The sequence below is a fragment of the Sturnira hondurensis genome, unplaced genomic scaffold (genome assembly GCF_014824575.4).
Source record: "Sturnira hondurensis isolate 20B ecotype Veracruz unplaced genomic scaffold, ASM1482457v3 Scaffold0004136, whole genome shotgun sequence".
In the NCBI taxonomy this organism is placed as follows: Eukaryota; Metazoa; Chordata; class Mammalia; order Chiroptera; family Phyllostomidae; genus Sturnira; species Sturnira hondurensis.
Window position 1 is genome coordinate 18,494,508 of NW_028076767.1, and position 16,562 is coordinate 18,511,069.

The 16,562-nt window shown below is 46.8% G+C and overlaps 1 protein-coding gene across 5 annotated transcripts in view; it reads left to right on the forward strand.

Moving 5' to 3' along the window:
• Positions 1 to 7,172: 7,172 nt before the first annotated feature.
• Positions 7,173 to 16,562, forward strand: part of KIF3B (kinesin family member 3B) — a 43,180-nt gene continuing 33,790 nt past the window's right edge. The window contains exons 1-4 of one of the 5 annotated variants that reach the window (XM_037043844.1): positions 7,173 to 7,286; positions 8,353 to 8,436; positions 10,062 to 10,123; positions 11,392 to 11,463. The gene's annotated coding sequence lies outside the window, so the exon portion shown is untranslated. The remainder of the gene's footprint in view (positions 7,287 to 8,352; positions 8,437 to 10,061; positions 10,124 to 11,391; positions 11,464 to 16,562) is intronic. The other 4 variants (XM_037043845.1, XM_037043846.1, XM_037043843.1 and 1 more) reach the window with 4 other exon arrangements.

The window sequence follows — 16,562 nt, forward strand, 5'->3', positions numbered from 1 at the left end:
TCTTCTCCTCATCCTTTCAGGCTCCTGTAGGCACTTGCCATCACCTCTGCCACCCATGGGATGGCCTGGGGGCTAAGACACAAGACAATGGACAAAAGAGATAGGGGTCTCCCCAGTGTCTCTGAGTGTTAGGAGACCGCTTTTCAGTTTTCCGGAACCAGACTAGAGGGTTTCTCCTGTTCACACTGATGCACACTTCTAGGTTCGGGGCTGCATGGAGACCAGACCAGGGACTATCGGAGGCAAAAAGGAAGTGAAAACTCACTTCCAGATTGGTGGTATCTCAACTACTGTTCTTCCCCAGCCTGCCTGCTACTGTTGAATTTTCAGGGGCCTCAATGAGCTGCTCTGTGCCTCCTGTCCAGGATTTGGAGCTGCATTCAGCAGCAGAGGTGGGGTGGAGACCGCTTACTCCTCCTTAGGAAAATGGGAAGCACTACCCCATTTCCCGCCCATCCCTCAGTCTCTCTGGAGTGGGGGGGACAGTCGACTGCAGGGGGCCAGGTGGGAAGCAAGGAGGCCTATGAAGATGTTTGAGGGTTGAGTCTGAAAGATCGCTGATTGTGTCCTGGCTGGGCGGCTCAGTCGATTGGAACATTATCCTATGTCCCAAGGGGTTGCAGGTTTGACTCCCATTCAGGGCACATACCTACGTTGCGTGTTTGATCCTGGTTGGGGTGCACACAGAGGGCAACTGATCCATGTTTCTCTCTCACATCGATGTTTCTCTCTCTTACTCCCTCCCTTCCCCTCTCTCTAAAAATTTAATCCATAAATACATCCTTCAATGAGGATAACAAAAAAAAGGTGATTATTTCCTGAAGGGTGAGTTGGGGCAGAGCGTTCAGGGCGGAGGGGTCCACATAAGCAATGTCCGGGAAGGAAGAGTAGATTGGGAAGTCCGGGGTGAGGGGTGCAGGGCCGGGGCAGGATGGAGGGTGAGTACTACGGGCGGGGAGGGCGGGCACGCGGCTGGGACTCCATGTTCAGAGGCAAGTGGTTGATTTCTGATTTGTATGGGTCAAAGAAAAAGGCCGGGCAATGTTTTCCACTAGTGTGCGAGGAGGGGAAGCCCCCACCCCCAGACCTGTGACAGGATGTGGGGATGCTCGTGGGCGTCCGAGGCTTTGGCAGGGAAAGGCAGCAACCAGGTTCAAAGAGGCCGATGGCTCGGTTCCTGCAGAGAAAGAAGGGCACAGTGTTAGCGCTACCGCCTTTCTTGGGCCTGACCACCTACAAGAGGGGCCACGGGCTTCTCTACTTCTGCACCTGAGATAGTAAACCCAACATTTCCCAAGGGTTTTCTATAAATTAGGGGGGGAAGTGGGAGCGGCTGGGGGACTGCGTCAAAGAGCTTTCATTATATTCTTTAAAAATGTTTTCAAACCATGTGTATTCGAATAAATGACCCCGAAACACAGAAGCCAAAAACAACATATATTGATTGATTACCTCGTGCAGTTTCTTAGAGTCAAGAATCTGGAACCAGCTTAGCTGGGTGGTTCCGGCTCATCATCTTTCACGAGGTCACAGCTGGCGGCTAGGGCTGCAGTCCTGTGAAGGCTTGACTGGGGCTGGAGGGTCTGCTTTCAGGATGGCTCCCTCGCATGGCCGTTGGCAGGAGGCTTCGGTCATTCCCCCTGTGGGCATCTCCCCAGGGCAGCTCTCGACATGGCAGCTGTTTTCCCCATAACAAGGGGCCCAAGAGAGAGCAAGAGACCAAGATGGAAGTTGCAATGCCTTTTATAACCTGATCTCAGAAGTGGCTTACCAAAATTTCTTCCGTTATCCTATCGGTGGGTGATCGAGATATTGTGACTTACAAAAATATGTCCATTTGGCCACTCAGATGACAAAATATGTTTCTCAGGTATATTTGGCCTTCAGCCACAGTGGCTGGCTCATAGCACTTAAAACCCTTGAAATTTCCTGAAGGATAAGACCAATGGGAGCATCTTTTGATCTAATATTTGCTTTCGTGTCCTCAGTTTCTGAAAGCCCTTCAGAGCCATAAAGGTGAAATGAGTGTCTTGACATTCATAACGAGCCCCTTTTCATGTTCACATTAAGGAAAGATAATTTTCGGGAAGTGCCTTGGGATGGGGGCTTGTTGCCAGGGCAGCCAACCATGAACAGAGGGCTGGAGCTTTTGATCCCATCCCCTGACTCCAGGGAGGGGAGAGAGGGCTTGCGGTTAAATCAATCACCAGTGGCCACTGAGTTCATCCATCATGCCTATGTAATGAATCCTCCATAAAAACCCAGCAGGAGGGGGCTCAGGGTGCTTCTGGTTTGGAGAACCAGAATCATGCTATGGGCCGCCTTGCAGGGCCCCAAGCTCCATGAGGACTTGGGTCCTCGCTGCATTACTTCATCTGGCTGTCGACTCATATCCTTTAATATCCTTTGTAATAAATCAATAATCTAATGCGTTAATGTTTCCCTGAGTTCTGTGATCTGTTCTGGAGAATTATGGAACCTGAGGAGAGGGCTGTTGGAACCTCCCAAGGGCAGTGTGGGAAGTGGGGGGCGGCTTCGTGGGATCGAGCCCTTTACCTGTGGCCTCTGATTCTGTCTCTGGGTGGACAGTGTCCCAGTTGAGTGGGATTCTTGGACATCTCTTGATATTTGAGAATTGCTTGTTGACGTAAAGAAGCCTCCATACACACACCCCTGGAAACTGGGTTCAGGAACCTTTTCACTCCCATGAGTCATGCTGGTTCGGTGTGGGAGGGGCCTACGCAAGGGTTGGAATACGGTGGGGGTCCTCGAGGCTCATCTTGGAAGCTGGCCAGCACAGACGTGAAAGGAGGACCAGCCCAAGTTATTTTGTAAATTTAAAGAGATCGCTGGGAACTATTACTAGTAGGAATAAGCGAGTTGTCCTTTTCTAGAATCTCAAATAAAAATGGATACGCCTGTATATTTCTATTATGCACACATGTAAACATACAGGAAAAGGCGTGAAAGGACACACTCCATTCTATTTCCTCCCATTTCCTGGGGAGGAAGTGGAATGAAGTGCTGTGAAAGGAAACTAACCACTTTTGCACCGTATTTTCTTTATGGTTTGCATCCTTAAGTCACTGTTCTAACTTTCTGTGGATAGATGGCAAACCACTTTAAACTTAGTGGTATAAAGCAACACTCTTTTCATTCTGCTCACAGATTCGGTGAGTTGGGGGTTTGGACAGGACACGGTGGAACTGGTTTGTCTCTGCTCCATGATGTCTGGGACCTGACCTGAGAGACCAAAGTAGCTGGGATCACATTTGTGGCACCCAGGCTCAGAGGGGGCCATTGCTGAATCACCTGCAAACAGCCTCTCAGTGTGGCTTGGTCTTCCCCACAGCATGGAAGCTGTGTTCCAAAACCAGGTGTCCCGGGAGGAAGGGTCTGGAAAGAGGACCAGGCAAAGCTCCGTGGTTTTTGTGACCCAGTCTCTGAAGTCACATAACATCACATCTGCCATATTCTGTTGGTTAAATCAGCCTGTTCAGATCTGAGGAAAGAACACAGAAATTCTCTCTCCCCATGGGAGGGGTATCAAGGAACCTGTGGTCATTTAAAATCACAGTTAGTTATATGATGTTAGAATCTATTTTAAATAAAGAATGGGAAATAAAACTTTGAGGCTGCCTTCCCTGGGACAGTGGATTGGGAGCACCAGGGCACACGCTCATAGCGGCTGCCTCCCAGCCTCTTAGGTCCTTCTGTTCTTTTTTTTTTTTTTTATCCTTACCTGAAGACATTTTTTCACTGCTCTGAAAGAGAAGGGAAGGGAGAGAGAGAAACATTGACTGGTTGCCTCCCATATGCACTCAGATCAGGGACCGAACCCACAACCTTTTGGTTACAGGACTACACTCCAACCAACTGAGCCACATTGGCCAGGGTGGTCCTTCTGTCCTTCTGTTCTTTATCTTCTTGAGGCTGACCATCTCAGGGAAGCTGAGATAACTTGGCAGTTACAACATTATATATATATATATATATATATATATATATATATATATATATATATATTTCTTTTCTTTACCTAGAGCCAAGCCCTTTATGGAAATATTTATTTATGGGTTTATTTGTTCTCCATGCCTTGCTCCAAAAAAGGGCTTGAAGAAGCTTATAAGAATTTATACAGCATAATCATCTGACTAAAAAATATGTACGTAGATCAAGGAACCACAGTGAAGGGAAAGGAAAGTTGAAGTAGTAAATTGAGACCAGAGGGGAAGTTCGTTGTTAATAATATATACTGTAAAGTCTTAAGTAAATATTTGGCACTGTGGGGCTGGAAAGAATTATACATGTTATCTGATCCACTTCCCTAACTGCTTCTTGAAATCCCCTTCCAACATCCAATTAGCCAGCTAGTCTCAATGTGCACATCTTCAGTGATGGGGATCTCACTACATTGCAAGGCAATACCAACTATTAGAAGTTGTGGACCCAGGAATTGCAAATTCCAATGCTTCCAAGGGCCAGGGAGGCAAGAAAAATGCACGAGCCAGGTGGTGTGGAGCTGGAAAGAACGTGGTAAAGTGAAACACACACGCCCCGTTCAGCAGGGGCAACTGCTACTCCTTTTAGGCGATCCTTGCCACGTGGGAACCCCCAACTCTTATTTCAAGAGAAGCTGGAAATCCCAATGTACACATGGGAAATCTTCTGGTTTTTTAGATGTTGGCAATTAATTCTCCATCTTATAAAACGCAGGAGGCCAAACAAAACAGAACTGGCATCAGAGGCTGCTCACAGACCCCCAGTTTGTGAGCCCAGAAGATGCCAAAGTCGTGGGCTTTGAAGTTGAACTAGAACACATTTTTGACTTTGTCTGTGCCAGTTGCTCACTGGGTAATTATTTAGAGCCTCAGTTCTCCTCTGTGAAATGGGCATAATAATAGTTTTGATCTCTTACAGGAGTAGCTATGTGATAAGATAGTGTGGCACACATGATGCACCAATAAATACCGTGCTGTAAGTAAAGAAATAATTTACACATTAACAATGGACTGATATGTATAAATAATATATGCCATGTTAAATAAATGCAATAAATAAAATAACAACTGTCACGAGGGCCTCTCTGGGGCTTGCATCCACTAATTCCAGCTCTGCCCATGAAGGTAACTTTTGAAGAATGGCTGAGGTACATTCCAAGGCTTGTGGCACTTTGTTTTAATTGATATAAGTGCAGGTCACACTGTCCCCTTAGGCGCCAGAACATACAGATAGAACTCAGTTGGCTGACAGAGGAAGTCTGCAGGGTCTGGCTTTTGGATGGGGGTGATGAACAGAGATGTGTCATGTATGGGTGGAGAGAGGAGTCCAGGGAGAGGGGGCATTCCAGGTGAGGAGACCCCCTGCTACAAAGGCACAGGGAGTCTGGCAAGCTCATGGAGCCCAGGCAGGGAGAAAAGGGAAGTACCACACAGCCAACTAAGAGGCAGGCCTGTGTGAGCAGGAGGGGCCTCCAGCCTGTGCCTCTGGCTCATGGGGAGCTACCAGAGAGTTGTGGACAGGGACAGTGACAACCAAAAATTATGTTTGCCACCAGTCAGTGATGTGCTGAACATGTTCCCACAGGCCTCACCTCAAGCCAAAGTTGTGAGCTTGTGTCTCCTCCTCATGAGACTGAGAGCCTCTGGAGAGATGAGAGATGGAGAAGAGATTTTTTCCCCCCTGTCTTCCTGCTCTAGAGACACACCTAAAATTTGCAGAGCAGTTGAGAGAGATGAAGAGACTGAACCGGGGCCACTTGACGGTAGGCAGAGGTGACAGTGTGGGCCCTAGATTCAAGTAGTAATGACGTAGCCTTGGGCAGTTTTCCCATCTGCAGGGTGGGGATGCTAATGGTACCTTCATAATCAGTGATCGTAATGGAACTCACTGTAGGCGTTCCATGGTGCTCCTCCCGTGATTTTCCACTCTCCCGTGGCCTCCCTCTTGGTCTCCTTACCCTAGGCCACCACCTTACACCTGTGGAATATCTGTCCCCTTCACACACCCATGTGCTCTCTCTCTTTTTGTCCCCTGACCACACTTTCCTACTAGTCAGAAATGTGCATTTGAATTTCTTTACTCTCGGTCTACAGACAAAACCACCCTGAATGTGCCTGATCGTGTCTGGATTCCTTTCAGTGCTCCTTGGAAAAAGCCAAAAGGTCAAGAGATCACACATGGCTGATAAAAGACAGAGTTGGATCGCAAATCCAAATTTGACTGTCTCTTAAGTTCATGAACTTTGAAACCACACTGTGCTTCTTGGGCCCAGTAAGACTCACTGTCTGTGAGAAAGCAAGTGTCTTGCCTAAGACCCCACAGCCATGAGTGGCAGAGTTGAGGCCCAAACCCAGATCGGGGAGCTGTGGCTCCCTGAGCCCACACTCCCCAACCCCCACAAGGAATCTTCAGTTGCCCTTCAGTGTAATTGCTGTGTTGCTCCCACATGGCTGTTTTCCTACATTCCACTCTATTTCACTACATTATCAACTCTTCCACGAGATTTCTGTGAGGTCATCCAGCAGGACTCATGCCTAATTTGTGGATGAAGAAACTGAGGCTCGGAGAGAAAAAGCGACCTGTCCAGGGCAAGAATTGGCAGATATTGCAGGCAGCCTAGAGGTGAGGGGAGCCAGCCTGGCCTGGTGTGGTGGCACTGCCGATGGAAAAGGTGGGTAGACAGGAGTAATATTTGAGAGGTAAACTAAGGGGTATGCTGACACTATGCTGACTGATTCGATGTGGGGGTGAGGGAGAGGGAAGGAACAAGAATGATTCCTAAGTTTTTGGCATGACTGACTGGGTGGACCCTAAATGGGATCTCGGTAGCCGTTGAGACCTAAGTCGGGTAATTGATGTGAATGCACTTTAGGGAAGGTCGAACTGCGGCTGAAGTCATGTGCGTGGACCAGGGAAGTACATTCCATTTTACAGATTGGGAAACTGAGGCACCGGGGAAATCAAGTCATATCACTCTCTCCTCACACGTGTCCTGCTAAGGTCTTTTCATTCATTCCTAAATGAATGAAAGACCAAGGCGTGTCGAGCACCTTCTAGGAGCCAATACTCAGCCCGCCCCACACGCTTTTCCTGTCCACTGTTTGTATCTCAATAAAGTTATTGAAATTGACGCTGGTTGCTAAGGAAGTGGGTCGCCGAGCCGGGTTGCTAAGGAAGTGAGCGGCCGTGGTCTCTCCCCATCCGGGGCAGCCGGGAATGGCTGAGCCCGGGATTCGCTGCCGTTCCCCGCCGCCACCACCACCCACTTTCGGTTGCCGCCGCAGGTGAGTCGCTGAGGAGCCCAGGAGCCCGCGGGGCAGGGCCGGCCCGTCCTACCGCCTGGGATATTCCCAGAGGCTCGCGCTGGCGCTGCCGCCTGGCTTCGCTACTCCCAGAGCGGGAGCATCCTCTGCTCTGCCTCCCGGGCATCTTCCCGCTGTCTGGGCGGCCGCGCCCCTCCTTCCCCGGCTAGAGGTGCTGCCAGACCCCACAGCGAGGGCTCGGAGTGTACCTGGGGATCTGGGGCTGTGGTTACGGACCCAGCTTCGAAGGGAGACCGGGAAGCGAAAGCCTGTGGTCCGAACCTTGCCGCTGCCCCAGCACACTCCATGACCTTGGGCAAGTCCCCTTCTGCTCTGTGGCCTCAGTTGACCTGTTTGGCCAAGGATTTCCTAACACCTGCTACTCAGAGTGGTTAATATGTTGAGGTGTGCATGTTGAAAGTGCCCTAAATGGGGAGAGGGAGAATTCTTAGGACACCCTAGCATTTGGGCCAACAATCTAGTTTGAAGGCTGAGTGTCTGAGTTTGACACTCTGTATTTCCACTTAGTAATTGCGTGGCCTTGGGCAAGTTATTCTCTGAGCCTCTTATCTGTAAAATGTGTTAATGAACCACTGTGGGAATCCAGTGAGACATAGTGCTCAGCAAGCTATTAGGAGGCATGTGGGTTGGTTTGGGCAAGGCTTCCAGGTGATGACTTTGAGACAGGTAAGAGTTGGATTTATAGAGTGCCAGCTCATGTGGGTATCCCTCCCACCGTTGTTGACATCCCCCATTCCCAGTTTTACTTCTCCATTCTGCTCAGAGCAAGGAAGGTGATGAGGACTTCCGCAAGTAGCCCTGATGTGGGGAGGTTAAGTCCTTGTAGATGGCCATGGTTATGGTCTTATTTTCTACTTGGGTCTTGTTGACTCTTCCAGAAGAAAAAGGCTATCTTATGTCTTTTGGAAAGTGCTTCACATGTAATACCTATTTACAAGTATGATTACGAACTTTTCAGGTAAACTATCTTATTTAATCTTCACATAGACTTTGCCAGGTAGGTGGTGATGTTATTTCCATTTCACAGATGAGGAAACTGAGGCTCAGAAAAGTGAGAGACTTGCCTAAGAATCTTATACCTGTTGAATGATGGAGCAGGACACGTTTCCAGGTAAATCCTATATTTCCTCCCCTGTACCCCGATGTCTCTAATTTCTCAACAGTAGCTATTACCCAGCCACACACAAGTATCCTTTTGTTACTCTGACTACTATGGCTAGAGGCTTGCCAGTCAGTGTCAGAGAAATGAGATCTTACCTAAAGTTTCATTTACATAGGTACCATCCAAAGAGTGAACCTCAGAAAGAGCTGGAACATTTAAAAGCGGCCTTCTCTGTCCCTCAGGCTCCTCCTCTTTCATGAGAGGAGCAAGCTAAATGATATCTGGAGGCCCTTTTGTGCTGTTCCGCAATTCCAGTTGCATGCTGTGGTTTCAAGCATAGCATCAGGCTGCCTGGGTTCAGACCTCGGCACTGCCACTTCCAAGCTGTGTGCCACGGAGCGACTGACCTCACCTCCTTGTGCTGCAGTGTCCTTATCTGTACAATGGGAATGATCGTATCCACCCTGTAGGGCTATTGGAGGAATGTATTTGAGTCTAATACAGGTGACATGCCTGGCAATTTTGGTAAATGTTAGCTGTTGTTACGTAGGCTTAATGTAGTACCTGTATATTCTATTTATGATTGGTGAATGAAAAAATTAAATACCAGCTCTGGTCAGCCTCACAAGGTCGCCACAAGCTTGAAACAGTGGCTGTCCGGGCGTTATACAAATGTCAGTTTTATTACAGGGTTGTCCCAGAAACCTGCCATCCCGTGCTGGGTTGGAGTTGCAGAGAAGGTAACAGGTGTTGTAGACTGCCATCCTGGATTGTAGCTTGACTTCCAATGCAGTCAGTGTTTACTGGATCCCTCTGTGCCAAGCACTGCGGAGGATGTGGAGATCAGCCCCACCTCCTTATCCTTCAGTGACCTCAGAGCTTAATTTGCAAATGACTAGCATTTGAAATGATTTGACTTCCTTTTCATTTTAAAGGTTTTATTTATTGATTTTTAGAGAGAGGCGAATGGAGGGAGAAAGTGAGGGTGAGACACATTGACATGAAAGAGAAATACTGGTCAGCTGCTTCTTGTACACCGGGCCCAACCAGGGACTGGGCCTAACCCAGGCATGTGCTCTGTCCAGGAATTAAACTGGTGATCTTTCACTTTGTAGGACGACACCCAAGCCAGCGAGCCACACCACTCTGGGCCATCTGACTTCTTTAAGTGACTTCACCTCTTGTACTTGCCCTGACTGCAGAGTAAAGCCGATTCAGACCCTTGTGTCCCTGGGCTTCTGTTGGGTGCCTGGATTAGAAGCCTCAGTTTCCTCTCTAAGCCATTTTATCCACTGATGTATGAGCCCCTAAGAAAGAGCCTTCTCCTGTGCTGGTTAATAACAAAATACTCTGCTGCCCTGGCTGAGTGGCTCTGTGGGATGGAGTGTTGTCCCCTACAGCAAAAGGTTGCAGGTTCGATCCTGGTCAGGGCACGTACTGGAGGCAACTGATCAATGTTTCTCTCACATTGATGTATCTCTCTTTTTCTCTCTCTACCCCTGCTTCCCCTCTCTAAAATCAATAAAAACATACCCGTGGGTGAGGATTAAAAAAATAAATCCAATGCTCTGTTTATGGTGCCTAATGGTTTACAAAAATGCTTGAACATACCTTTACTCGTTTGGTCTTATCAGTAACCCAGCAAGGAGGATAAGGTGCAGATTGAGATCCCCATTTCACAGTCAAAGGACAGGAGGTAAGAAAAGAATGCTGCCCTGCCTGGTGTGGCTCAGTGGATGGAGTGCTGGCCTGTGAACCGAAAGGCTGCCGATTTGATTCCCCATCAGGCCACATGCCTGGGTTTCAGGCTAGTCGCCAGTTGGGAGCACGTGAGAGGCAACTGATCCATGTTTTCTCTCACGCACTGATGTTTCTTTCCCTCTCTTTCTCCCTCCCTTCCCCATCTCTCTAACAAATAAGTAAATACATAACACACATCTTTAAAAAGAAAGTAAGAAAAGACATGCTGCTAAAAAGTGATCCATTTCACACTATAATCCAGGTCTTTAGACTTCAAGGTCAGTACTCCTGCCCCTGCGCTGCCTCAGTTTCACTTACTCAACATTTGCTGAGCACCTGGCGCGTGTCAGGCCCTGTGTTAGCCTGGGGATGTGATGGTAGCAAGATAGATGAAGTCTTTGCTCTCGTGCAGCCTACATTCTAGCAGGGGCAACAGAAAAAGAAGCCAGATAATGAACGAGGCCCTTTGGACAGGAATAGGTACTGTGAAAACAATACAACAGCGATGTCATAGAGAGCAACTTCTCAAAGAAGTTGGGGGGCTGCTATTTTAATCGGGTGGTCAGAGGAAGCCTCTCTAAGGTGGTGACACGTTGGCTGAGGTTTACTGCCAGGAAGGGCCCAACCATTTGAAAAGGTAGCGGAAAGAACAGCAAGGTTAAAGATTCTGAATTGGGAACAAGCTTGGTAAGTTCTGGGAGCTGAAAGAAGGCTCAGAGTAGTGGGAGCAGGTGAGCAGGGGGCACATCCCGGAGAATGAGGAGGTGGGCTAGTGCGGGGCTGGGGCCCCGTAGGCTAGAGGAAAAGCAATGGAAGCCACTGAAGGCTTTAAGAAGGGGAGTGACATCTATTTTTTGTTTTAAAAAAACCAATAGCTTTGGCCTCTATGTGGCCAGTGACTTTTAAGGGTCATAAGAATGGCAGCCAGGAGAGTAGTTAGGAAGCAAGGTTGGTGGCCTCCTAGGGTGGTGGCAGTGGAGATGGCATAAGTGGGTGTATTTTGGAGACAGGATGGTGGCTTGGAGTGATGAGCTGAAGAAATCAAGGATGACTCCTGGGTGTTTGGCTCGAGCAATTAGGTAGATGGGAGTGGTGCCATCTGCCTCTAAAATGATGACAGGACTTTTTGGTAAGGTGCCCCGTGAGGAAGACTTTGCTGTGATACACTCTGAACTCCTAGGAGGAGAGGCACAAGGTACAAACATCATATCCTTTTGTCTGCAGGGAGGAAATCCTGGATTACATTGCAGGAAGGCAGCCAGGTGCTTTGCATTGAAGCCTCCACCTTGGACATCCGTAAGCCCTTCTTCTCTCACAGTCTAGCTCTTTGCCAGCTTGTGGAGTGGCAGGCGTGGGCGGTGCCAGGCCAGCGTCCATCTGCCTTGTGCTGTTGGCGTTGCTGTGCTGACTCCAGATCTTGGCTGATGAAGGCTGAGAGGAGGCTGGCCAGCTCTGGGAGAGAATTGCAAGCGAAGCTCACTGTCAGTGCCTCAGTGGCCGCACTCTCCCTGCCAAAGCGGTTCTTTCCCTGGCCATCGTGTGGCATTTCTCAAGTTTCAGAGCTCTTGGTTTGGGAGCGGCTTTGGGAAAAGCCGTTGTGTTCTGCCAGAGTTCCTAAAGGAGTTTTGAATGGAGCAAGGGAATTCAAGCTTTCTTTTCATACATGCTAATACTTCCATGTGTAACTTTAGGCTTTACAATATTGTAATTTCAACATTGTGAGTTGTAAGACTAATAATTCTACTTGTGCAGCTTTGTTTGCAATTTAGAATGCTCTTCCATCTGCTTTCTCATTTACTAATAATGTTCAGTCACTTGGGATCATATGGACTGTGTATTATCCTCAGTTTACAGATGAAACATTGAGATGCTAAAAGGTTATTCATTTTTATCAATAGTATTAAGTGCCTACTAGGTGCTGGGGTAAGTAAATCTTTACTGCTCTCAAAGTGCTCTGCATGACAGAGACACCCCTGTCCCCTGGATGCTTATCTGAAATGCAGAAGCTAAGCCTGGATCTAATAAACCAGTCCGCATTTTACTAAGACCTCCCCTTCGAGTGTTTCCTGTGTGCATTAAAGCTTCCGATGCACTTGCTTGGTAATAAGTAGCAAAACTAGGGCGCTGGCTCAGTGGATTAAGTGCGGGCTGTGAACCAAAGGGTCGCTGGTTCGATTCCCAGTCGGGGCACACGCCTGGGGTTTGGGCCAGGTGCCCACTGGGGGCCATGTGAGAGGCACCACACATTAATGTTTCTCTCCCTCTCTTTCTCCCTGCCCCTCTCTAAAAATAAATAAATCTTAAAAAAACAAACAAACTAGGACTTGCCAGTGATAATGATGATAAAAGTAATAGGAATAGGTAACATTTATTGACTCAAGCACTGTTCTAAGCACTGTGTTTCCTTTAGTCCTCACTGCAGCCCTGTAACGTGGTAGTATTATGGTCCCCCCTTTCCGGAAGGGGAGAGTGGAGGTACAGAGAAGTCAAATAACTTCCCCAGATCTGCTGGCCCCAAGTCCATTATTCTTTCTGCCACTCACTTGTTCATCTGTTTTTCAGGTGGGCAATACATTTCTGATATTTTGTCAAAGGCCTTTCTCTTCTGTACGTGGGTAACAAAATTTGAAAAGATTTCATTTCTCAGGGGGTGGGCTGGGATGGGAGGAAAAGACAGAAAACTGTACCTGAACAACAATTTTTAAAAAATTTTTTTTAATTTATTTATCTTTGGAGGGGAAGGGAGGAGAGAGGAAGGAAACATCAATGTATGGTTGCTTCTCGTGCATCCCCTGCAGGGAACTGGCTCCTGCCGGAAACTGGCCTGCAACCCAGGCATGTGCCCTGACTGGGAATCGAACCGCAATCATCTGGTTCGCAGGCCCGCACTCAATCCACTGAGCTACACCAGCCAGGGCTTGAACAACAATTTTTTAAAAATTTAAAAAGACTTTATTTCTTTTTAGAGAGGGAGGAGGGAGAAAGGGAGAAAAACATCGATGTATGAGAGAGACATCAATTAGTTGCCTCTCACACGCCCCAAGCTGGGAATCTGGCCCGCAACCCAGGCATGTACCCCGACCTGGAATCAAATCAGTGACCTTCTGGTTTGTGGGACAGTGCCCAACCCGCTGAACCACACCAGTCAGGATTGGATAACAAATGCTGATTTAAAAAAGTGACTTCGAAGAAGGAAGAAATCAGGGGAAAAACTCTTGAACTATTTTAATGTAACTCTAGGTGTCAGGTATTGACTGATAGGCAACAAACATGCCCAGTTTGTAAGATGCGCTGCCTGTCACACATCTTAGCAATCTCACTCGGGGCAGAAACCGCTGAAGCAGGCAGGAGCTGTGGGCTTGTCTTCTGAGTCTTTCAGCCCTGAACCGTTTCTCGGTTCTGGTGATGGTATCTACGTTGGGTAAGGAGAGAGAGGCTACAGCCCTATACCATCTGCTGACTAACTGCAAAAGACTTAGGTGCTTTGCTTTTCCCTCTCTGCCCTGTGAGCTCCTTGTTTGGGCCATTTATCATCTCCGTATCTCCTCAGAGTCTTAGAAAGATGTCTTGGTCAAGTCCTATGCCATCCAGGAAATTCTGGTGTGAAAAGGCAGGGGAATGGGTGGAGGTGTGAAATTGAATGGCAGTTCGGCCACTTGCTGTGTGATCTGGGGCGCGTAACTCAACCTCTCTGGCCCTCGGCTCTATATATGCGAAATCTGGACATGGGCCAGTCTTCCAAGTTCTTCTAGCCTTTCTTAAAAGACTGAGCTTTGAATTGGGTAATACCGTCATCTTCCTTGGTGACTTCATGCTGGGCTTTCTCCCAGCCCTTCAAGGGTGAGGCTTCTAGAGCATATTTCTTGGCAGTCTGAGTTCATCACAGGCAGTTCATCTTTTCATCATCACACATCTGCATTGGAGCTTGGGATGTTAGAGTTTAAGGTTCAGTTAATCATGGTGACACCTTGAGCTCTTCACGCACAGGCAGAGCTCTCTAGCATGCTGATTTGCCTAAATCATAGTTCACATTAGAGAGCCCCAGTAATCATTGTGGCAGGTGTGGTTTTCTTCTTAAAGCTTTTGGCGAGGTATTTGCAGCGCTTGTGTTCTGTCGTATTTGAACATCCGAGTCACATGTACATGGAAGTGGGTCCTATTAAGAGAAATTGTAATAGATTATTGGGAGTTGAGACTCGACTGTCTTATCTACCAGGGAGTCCTTCACACCACCTTCAACAGTGGTTTCGGGAAGGGCTGGCTTTAGGGCTTCTGTGGGTGACATAAACAGAAACTAAAAGCTCTTAGCACAGGCTCCAGCAGCTTAATGGATTGCAGTAGTTGTTACTTTATATGACATTTCAATAGCCTAAGCAAAAAAAAAAAAATCTAGCTAGTAAACCATAAAAGATTCCATCCAGGTAAGATAAAATATCAGCTCAAGTTACTTAAGATAACCTCAAGAAGATAGTTCTTGGTGGAAACACTGGTTTTGCAAGATCTGCGATAACAAGCCAGAATCTAGTCTAAGAAACACATAGTGTTTTCCCTTGTTTCTTCAATTGCCAGCATTTTTTAATATAATTTTTTCCTGATCATTAAAACAATGAACTTCCTTTGAAGAAAATTCTGAAAAGATTAAATAAGATTCACTTTAAGCCCCACTGCCCAGAAATAACCACCGATAACATCTTGCTGGCCAAAGGCAAATGTATTCCTAAATAAATTTTATCTCATGGATGTGCAGTTCTTATTTCGCCTTTTGCTGTCATTTGGTCTATTTTCAGTATTTAAGTGTAACAAATGATGCTACAGAGAATATCGTGATAATTATCTTTGCATAAACCTTTGTCTACATTTCTGATGATTTCTTTAAACTAGATCCATTAATTGTTAAAAAATTTTAATTATGAAGGCAGCCCCCTTAAATACCTTAAATACCCTGTGTTAGTGTAGTGCTTAAATACACTGCTTTAGTAAAGGGGTGCCTAAGGTTGGAAAGGCAGGTGTCATTACGGTTTTGTGGGGAGGATTATCTGTGAAAATGGTGTCCTAACTCAGATTCAGCTTGCTTGTTCACATGAAGGTCTATTTTTAGGTAAAGGCACTCAAAGTGTAGCTTCCGTTTTTGCCTTGTGAACATTTACTTAACATTGGATAACCATTTCCCATGTCCTCATGTTTAGTCCTTGTGAACTAGTAAACTTTCCCTGGTATTGGGCATAAAGTCGTTTCCAGCTTTTTGTAATCACGGGGTGCCTTAGTGAACATCTTTGCTTCCCTCTCAACCTCAGAAGAGAACAAGTCTAAGTAAATCATTTGGGAAAAGTTGGAATTTTAAAAAGTTCTCATGAAGAACTGTGCATTTTCCTTCTTAAAATTTGATTTGAATCTTCTAAAAGTATCTTTGAAAACACAGCTTTATTGAGCTATAATTCATAAGAAGTATCTTTCATTCGTTTTTCTCAGCCTTCTTGTTGCTTCTCCTTAAAGTGTTCTTCTTCTGATCCAGCATGCCCCGTGCGTGCACCCCAGAACGTGGGCCGTTCACATGTAAGCCCGTCGTTCTCTGAACAGGCCGTTCGTTGGTTGGTGACATTAACCAGAAGTACTGTATGTGCATTCTTGGTGCCGGGCACTGTGGGAGCTGTGAGAACAAGCATATCATTATGGAATTGGACAGTGAACTGGGATGGTTCTGGTCAACTTTTGGAGAGGGCTTTTTTTAAAGTATTTAACTCATTATATTACTGACAAATTCTGTGATTTGTAGGGAATTCTGCTTGGTCATCTTTGGAAACTGTTTACTGTAGAAGTGGCATATGTAGACAGAATTTCTTCTAGACAGAGTTTCTCAGCATTACTGCACACACAGATCTCCAGGGTTTTTTAAAAAAGTATTTATTTTAATTGACATTTTAAGTATTTTTTTCCAAGAGCAATTTTATTTATTTATTTTTAGAGAGAGGGGAAGAGAGGGAGAGAAACATTCATTGGTTGCTTCTCACCGGCCCCCAACGGGGGGCTAGCCTACAACCCAGGCATGTGGCTTGATGGGGAATCAAACCAGCGATCTCTGGGTTTGGGGGTTGAGGCCCAACCCACTGAGCCACACCAGTCACGGCTCCAGGGATTCTGATAAACTGGGATTTTGATTTTGGGGATCTGGTTGTGGTTAGAATCTGCAGAGCTAAACCAGGTGGGAGAGGAGATTTTAGGGGACATCCAGACACAACACCCTAAGTTATATTGAATGACATGGTAAGAGTTGTTTCCTTTTAATTCCTTTGATTCTTCTGACTGTGTCAGGGAGAATATTTGTTTAGTTCCAGTCTGTTTCTTAACACTTGCTAAGCTGGCTTTCTAACCAAGAGAGATTAGATCTCAGCTTTACG